Source organism: Gopherus evgoodei, unplaced genomic scaffold (assembly GCF_007399415.2).
Source record: "Gopherus evgoodei ecotype Sinaloan lineage unplaced genomic scaffold, rGopEvg1_v1.p scaffold_96_arrow_ctg1, whole genome shotgun sequence".
NCBI classification, from domain to species: domain Eukaryota; kingdom Metazoa; phylum Chordata; order Testudines; family Testudinidae; genus Gopherus; species Gopherus evgoodei.
The window spans coordinates 37,662-45,430 of NW_022060117.1; the positions used below are offsets into that span (position 1 = coordinate 37,662).

General features: G+C 54.5%; 1 non-coding gene across 1 annotated transcript; it reads right to left on the minus strand.

Moving 5' to 3' along the window:
* Positions 1–5,354: 5,354 nt before the first annotated feature.
* Positions 5,355–5,436, minus strand: TRNAS-UGA. The gene has a single exon. It is a non-coding gene; the product is annotated as a tRNA-Ser (tRNA).
* Between the last annotated feature and the right edge of the window lie 2,333 nt (positions 5,437–7,769).

The following is a 7,769-nucleotide window of genomic DNA, read 5'->3' on the forward strand; positions in this document are numbered from 1 at the left end:
CAGGGGGAGGTGCTGAAGGGGAAGAGCAGGAGCCAGGGCCGGTGCAACCATTTAGGAGGACTAGGTGATTGCTCTAGGAGAGCCAAGCAGGCCCTGAGTGGGGCAGTAAAGGGGGAAGGGATAGGTTGGTGGTTTGAGCATTGGTCTGCTAAACCCAGGGTTGTGAGTTCAATTTTCGAGGGGCAATCTAGGGCAAAATCAGTACTTGGTTCTATTAGTGAAGGCAGGGGGCTGGACTTAATGACCTTTCAGTTCTAGGAGATTGGTGTATTTCCAATTTTTCCTATTACTAGACAGTGACCCTAGGCCAGTGGTGCCAGAACAATCTGTATAGTGGGGGGTGCTGAGCCACTGAACCAACTGTAACCCCTGGGTGTGATGGAAACCATGTCAAGCCAGGGGCTGCTGCAGCACCCCCAGTTCCAGCACCTCTGTCCAGGCAGCTCCCCCAGCCTGACACACACACACAGCCCCTGCACCCGCCCCAGCCCAGGTTTCCTCAGCCCAGAGGTGAGCCCACCAGCTGAGTGGGGAATCAGAATCCCCTGAAATTACCCTGGGACCAGCATGATCTGCCTCTGCCCTGCCCTCCTCTGAATGTATTCAGAGTAAGTCAGTTTCCCTGCCCTGCCATGTGTCTCTTCTCCCCAGTTCCCTCCAAACCACCCCATTTCTTCTGCACTCCTGGCTGGGTCTCTGCCAACCCCCCTTCTCCCCTCCTGACCCCAATAACGCTGTTTCTATGGGGCTGGGTCTCTCCCTCCCCAGTATCTCTCTGTGACGTGTGCTGGGGCCAGGGCTGGCTCCAGGGTTTTTGCCACCCCAAGCAGCCTGATTTTCCCACCCCTGCTTTTACAGATCCAGCACATCTGCCCCCCCTGCCCGGTCACTACCCACCCCCGTGTGGGGGCACCAGCACTGTGCCGGGTCACTTTTCCAAGGGGGAGGAAAAGTGACCCAGCACAGTGCTGGTGCCCCCACACGGGGGTGGGCAGTGACCAGGCAGGGGGGACAGATGTGCTGGATCTGTAAAAGCAGCAAAGACTCCTGTGGCACCTTATAGACCAACAGACGTATTGGAGCACGAGCTTTCGTGCATAAATTCCCACTTTGTCGGCTAGAGTCAGAAGGAAGCACTTTGGGAAAATCAATCAAGGCCCTTAGCAGAGCTGGGACACAGACCCAGTGACCCCTGCACCACCCTGGGAGGGCAGTGGGGTCTAGTGGTCAGACGAGGAAGTGGGCTGGACACCAGGACCCCTGGGTTCTATCCTTGGCTCTGGAAGTGGAAGGGGTCTAGAGCAGGGGGACTGGGATCCAGGACTCTTGAGTTCCATAGGGGAAACTGTTTTTCCCTGTGCTTCCCTCCCTAGAGATCCCAGCCCAGCCCCCTAGTGGAGACTGAACAGGAGTGGGGGGAGTTGTTCTCCCACTTTGGAGTTCTGATTCAAACTCCTCCCCCAGGGACCGTGACATCACAGAATCTGCCCCCCCAACACAGAGAAAACTAGTGGGGTTAGGAGGGTTCTAGCTGGACCCACCAGACAACCCTGGTCATTGCAAGAAACCCCCAAACCTACTTGCACCCACAAACATCCTCTCAAGATATACGTCCCCTGCTAGGACAGGACCTCTTGCTCCCACCCCTTTTCTTATCACCACAAGCTGCTTCCAGCCAGGCACCACACCCATTCACACACCTTTTGTCAGTACATAGCTCAGTGACAATCACTGCCCCAAAGTGACTCCGGTGCAGGCACTCCCCACACGAACTCCCCACACCGGATTTTGTCCACACACAGAGAATTCTCTCTGCCCGGCTCCTTCGGTTCATCTCGCTGCTCTCCCTACTGCCGCCAGACACTGCTCATCTGCATAACTCCGCCCATGGACACGTGACACCTTCTGTCCTGTTGGTTTCAAGGGAGTGAGTTGCCCTTGGGGAGTGAGCAGGTCACAGCAGATCACAGCCCCAGCGCACGTCACAGCCCCAGCCAGGGCCGGCTCCAGGCACCAGCTCAGTAAGCAGGTGCTTGGGGCGGCCAAGAGGAAGGGGCGGTATGTCGGGCTCTTCGGCAGCAATTCTGCGGCAGGTCCCTCGGTCCCTCTCGGAGGGAAGGACCTGCCACCGAACTGCCGCTGAAGAAAAAGGCGGCGCAGTGGAGCTGCCGCCGATTGCGATCGTGGGTTGTTTTTTGTCCCTGCCGCTTGGGGCGGTAAAAACCCATTAGCCAGCCCTGGCCCCAGCACACATCACAGCCCCAACACACATCATAGCACGTTACAGCCTGGGGCAGGGAGATATTGGGGGAGGGTATGAGGGAGAATGGGGGAGGGAGAGACCCAGCCCCATAGACCCGTAGGGGCAGGGGATATTGGGGTCAGGAGGAGAGGAGAAGGGGTTGGTAGAGACCCAGCCTGGGGTGCAGGGAAAATGGAGTGGGGTGGAGGGAGGTGGGGAACAGAAGAGACACATGTGGGTGGTGAAATGTTGGTTCAGGGAAACTGAGTCACTCCCAGGACATGCTGTGCAGGGGGGAGCACAGGGGCAGGGAGAGAGACCCAGCCCCACAAAGCCCAAGAGGATATTGGGGACAGGGGAGGAGATGGAGGGATGAGAGACCCAGAGCCATAGACCTCCCCTGGCTCCCAAGTTTGGGGGGAGGGGGAAACCACCCCACAGCACTCTCCGGCGGCATGGCTGGGAACCAGGGGAGTGGACCAGGCTGGGGCTGGGTCACTTCACTTACTATGCAGTGAGTGTAGGGTGGGGAGGCGGCGGGGCTGGGGCAGAGCAGGGACGGGAGCCATGGGGAAGAGCCAGGCAGCCCCCCCGCAGCAGCTCCCCACCCCAGCTCACCTCTGCTCTGCCTTCTCCCCTGAGCACGTCGGCGCCACTCCATTTCTCCCACCTCCCAGGCTTGTGATGCCAATCAGCAGTTTAGTGCAGCAAGCCTAGGAGGGGAGGAGAATGAGAGAGGGGAGCACGAGGTGAGCTGGGACAGTTCCTCTGCATGCCCCTGCAACCATTATTTGCTGCAGGCAGCCATCCCCCCAGCCCCTTGCCCCAGCTCACCTCCACTCCACCACCTCCTCTGAGTGCGCTTTTTGGTGCCCCCAACCACTTGTCCTGCACTATGGGATCCGCGGGTCCTGCCCTGAGTCCCCACATCCCCCTGCTTGGTCTCCATTCCCTGCAGGCTGCAAAAATGTTAGGGGAGCCGCCCCTCCCTTCACTCAGTGCTCCCGCTCATATCGGCCAGCTGCAGCCTCATCTCCTGGAACTCGGGCAGCTGTCACTTGATCCGGTTGTACAGTCACAGACTGACTGGCTCCCCAGCCTGGATGCTCTTGTGGAAATCCCACAGGCAACACTGCAGAACTTGCCACCATTAGTCTCTTTGATACTGCGGTGTTTGCCTGACCGCTGGAACAAAGCCACCAACTTCTCCCTCACCGACTCCCGTCAATCCCTCTGGTTGCCATAGAACCCTCTGATGCTTTCCCGTTCTGCCAACAATGCCAGGCCTCACCCCCCTGCTCCATTATCTTGCAAGCTCTGGATGTTCAGCTTCCAGTATCCTCTGCCCTGGGTCAGGGACAGGGGCAGCTCCAGGCACTTGCCAAAGAAAGTGGGCGGCTGCATGGGCACCTGTCCCTGTGCTGGAGGGTACTTGCTACATAGCATCTTGGGAGCATGGGTGTTTCTCTGCTTCTTGCCAGCTCGAGAAAAGCCTCATGGGGTAAAATCTCCTGCCCCACAGCAAAAGTGAGCACCTTGAGTGGGACCAGTCGGAGGCCCCACCATGGGGGCTGGCCCTGGCCCTGCTTTCCTACTATCTTGTGATGTTGGCCACAGAGCATCAGTAGTCACCTTGCGTGCTGGTGACCTTCAGTGGGTGTTTGGTATGGCAGGGAGCAGCCTGGCTGGGTGTTTTTGTGCCTGTCTGAAGGCCACACCTAGGCATGGCCCTGCCCTCCTCTAGCCCTGACCTCAGTTGCTGTGTGGCTTTTAAGCCTTCCCTTGGAGCTGTCAGCACCAGCTGCCCAGAGGAGGAGAGGTGTGTGGGGGTCACTTTTACAGATGCCCCTTCCCTGGTACTGCCATTGCTCAGCCACACAGAGGAGTTTTCATCCCCAATCCCTGCCTGTCACTGCCTAGCAGCCCTCTGGCACCATTCCTGAGGGCTGCCCTGCCTCACTTTCTTCCCACCATGTTGGGAAAGAGCTCTCATCATTAAAGGTCAGATGGGCCAACAAGCCCCTTCTGTGTTTTCCTACTGCAGATCCCAAGGTCAGGAACTCACCTTGGGTGCAGGTACTGCTGTGCTCCCAGAGGGCAAGCCATCTCTGCACAAAGCATAATGACAGGACTTACCAAAGCCCAGGATTGAACCAGGGACCTTTAAATCTTCAGTCTAACCCTCTCCTGACTGAACCACTTTAGCAGTTGCAGGACAGTATTTTGGCCTGTTGCTTCTCTGTCTGGGATGTTTTTGTCAGCAGTCACACACAAAAAGGACAGGAAAAGAATGGCTGCTTCACACTCCCACTGGAGGAACCCGGCGCCCTTAGCTGTGGTGAATAAGAAGTGTCTGTTGGCTGACAGGGCCTGTCCCCCAGGAGCTGGAACAGTAGCTGCCACCTCACCCTTGGCTCCAGGCTGTGAGAAATGCTCATTTCCTGGCTGCATGGGCGGAAGTTGCTCCGTGCTCTGGAGAGTGTCTGTATTGCTCTGTCAACACCCCGTCTTCAATGAGACAGTCTGGTAAGGTCCCAAGTGTCCCCTCTGGTCTGGCAGCTGACAGTCTGTGCAGACATCAACTCCCCTGCCAGCCCCAGAGCCAGCATCCCCCAACACCCCCCAGCACCACAGGGCCACTCAATGCACTTCCTGTGGGGAAATGGCTCCTTAGTGTCCAGCTGCTAGAGTGAGAGTCAGGAGAGAGCAGTGTCTGGCTCACCTTGGGGGAGAGAAGAGACCTGATGAGTGCGGATCTCCCTCAGTCTCCCCGCAATGCTGGTCAGTTGTATTGTCACTGTGATAGTCAGTGCTTCCCTTCAGGGCCGGCCCAAGAGGGGTCCGAGATAAATCCCATGGAGTCACTGACTTGGCTGCTTTCACCACTAGAGAGAGGAGCAGAACCAGGGCTATGGCAGATCTATGGGGCACTAGATGAGTGGCAGAGGCTACAGGTGCTGAGAGTTTGCCTGACACCTCAGGGACACAGTGTGAGGTGGTGTCCCAGGGATCTGTTTGAAAGGAGCAGAACAGGATTTACTTGGAGTGGGGAGAGAATTGAGAGTTTCTCAGGGGGTTGTACAGAGGTGTTGCCTGGTTAAGACACTGGCCGCACTGTGAGCAGGATTTGAACCTGCACAGGGGAACCCTATTGGATTTCAACTCCACCGTCTTAACCACTCGGCCATCACAGCTGTGAGCATAAAAGCTCCCCAATGCCAGAGAAACTGGTAAAGGATCACAATGCCCAGGAGTGAAGTCATCTGAATTACAGAATTCCCACCGCAAACCTGGCTCCCAAAGCACAGGGGGGGATTTGGGTTTGTTCTCTTTGCTTAGCCATGTGCAGTCACACAGAGAGAGCATTTAAAAGTCTCCCCTCCCACAGAGAGGGAATGGGAAATGATTCTCAACTTGAAGCCTGATGTGAATGAGGATGTCTGGACCACAGGGCCAGGGACTGTACTTTGCTATAGAAACCAGTGACACACGGAACCAGGCTAAGGAAAATGTTTCCTGGAGTCAATAACTGGATTAGCAGCAGTATTGTGCAGAGAAATGTCTCACAAGAGGAGTCAGCACATTGGTGGTTTGGTAGTAGAAGTCACAGCTATAGCAGGGGAGATCTAGCTTTGGTTCCTGGCCAACAGAGGAAGGAGTTTTATTATCTCCAAATTTCAGTAGAAAAATTCAGACCCAAACGTGTGGTGGCGGTTTCTCTGGTTTGGTTTGTTTTTCTCATTTGAAATATCCTTGATCATTTTTCTGGGAAAACTATTTGGACAAGTCCAAGGAAGAGTTAGAACAATTACAAATCTCCATGGGAGTAAGGGGAGTCTCTCAGCACCAGGGGAGGGGTGGAGATTTTCATGGAGGGGAGTTGAGGAGATAAATGAGAGGCTTTTGCTCCAGCAAAGGGAGCGGCTTGTCAGTTTAATTTTTACCAAGTGAATCCCCCCCACACACACACCCTGCTTCCCTGCTGCTGCCCCAGCTCAAATCTCACTGACACCCCCAGCATGTGACCTACAGCTTCCTCCTGACAAAGCCCTTATCTATCAGAGACAAAATCCCCTCGTCTGTCCCTTCTCCCAGCTCAGCCCTCTGCCCCCAGAGCCCAGGACAACCCCGACCTAGCCATGCCGGGGGGTCGGGCTTAATCTTCAAGGCCGAGTGCAAAACCTTCAGCCGGGCACGTTTCGCTCCTTTCCCACCTCGGCCCAAGTGGCAAGGGAGAAACGGATGAGACACGCTGGCTGGAAGACGCCTCTCTTCCACTTCTCTATTACCTTCTGTGACATTATTAATATGAACTGGGACCACAGAGATCATTGTTGCCACCACTGTTATGTATGTATGAGGGGGAAGGATAGCTCAGTGGTTTGAGCATTGGCCTGCTAAACCCAGGAATGTGAGCTCAATCCTTGAGGGGGCCATTTAGGGATTGGGCAAAAATCTGTCTGGCGATTGGCCCTGCTTTGAGCAGGGGGTTGGGCTAGATGATCTCCTGAGGTCCCTCCCAACCTTAATAATCTATGATTCTATGTGCAGCAAAGGTTGTTGTGTGAGGTGTGTATGACAAGGTTATGATTTGCTGGTTATAATTATGCCGGCTGTATGCATGTACCATTTTTGTCAAGTATCAGAGGGGTAGCCGTGTTAGTCTGGATCTGTAAAAGCAGCAAAGAGTCCTGTGGCACCTTTTAGACTAACAGACGTTTTGGAGCATGAGCTTTCGTGGGTGAATACCCACTTCATCAGATGCATGTAGTGGAAATTTCCAGGGGCATGTATATATATGCAGGCAAGCTAGAGATAATGAGGTAGTTCAATCAGGGAGGATGAGGCCCTGTTCTAGCAGTTGAGGTATGAAAACCAAGGGAGGAGAAACTGGTTCTGTAATTGGCAAGCCTTTCACAGTCTTTGTTTAATCCTGAGCTGATGGTGTCAAATTTGCAGATGAACTGAAGCTCAGCAGTTTCTCTTTGAAGTCTGGTCCTGAAGTTTTTTTGCTGCAGGATGGCCACCTTAAGGTCTGCTATAGTGTGGCCAGGGAGGTTGAAGTGTTTTCCTACAGGTTTTTGTATATTGCCATTCCTGATTTGTGTCCGTTTATCCTTTTCCGTAGCGACTGTCCAGTTTGGCCGATGTACATAGCAGATTGGCATTGCTGGCATATGATGGTGTATATTATACTGGTGGACGTGCAGGGGAATGAACCGGTGATGGTGTGGCTGATCTGGTTAGGTTCTGTGATGGTGTCGCTGGTGTAGATATATGGGCAGAGTTGGCATCGAGGTTTGTTGCATGGATTGGTTCCTGAGGACCTGAGGAACCACCTGGTCAGCATCCTATACAGCAAACAGGAAAACATCAAAAAAGAGCTCTCCAACCTGGAGACTCTCATTAATAACCAAACTTCTATACAAACGGACTTTACTAGAATAAGACAGGAGATCTACATTACTCACTTCACCTCTCTACACCTCCACTACATGCATCTGACGAAGTGGGGATTCACCCACGA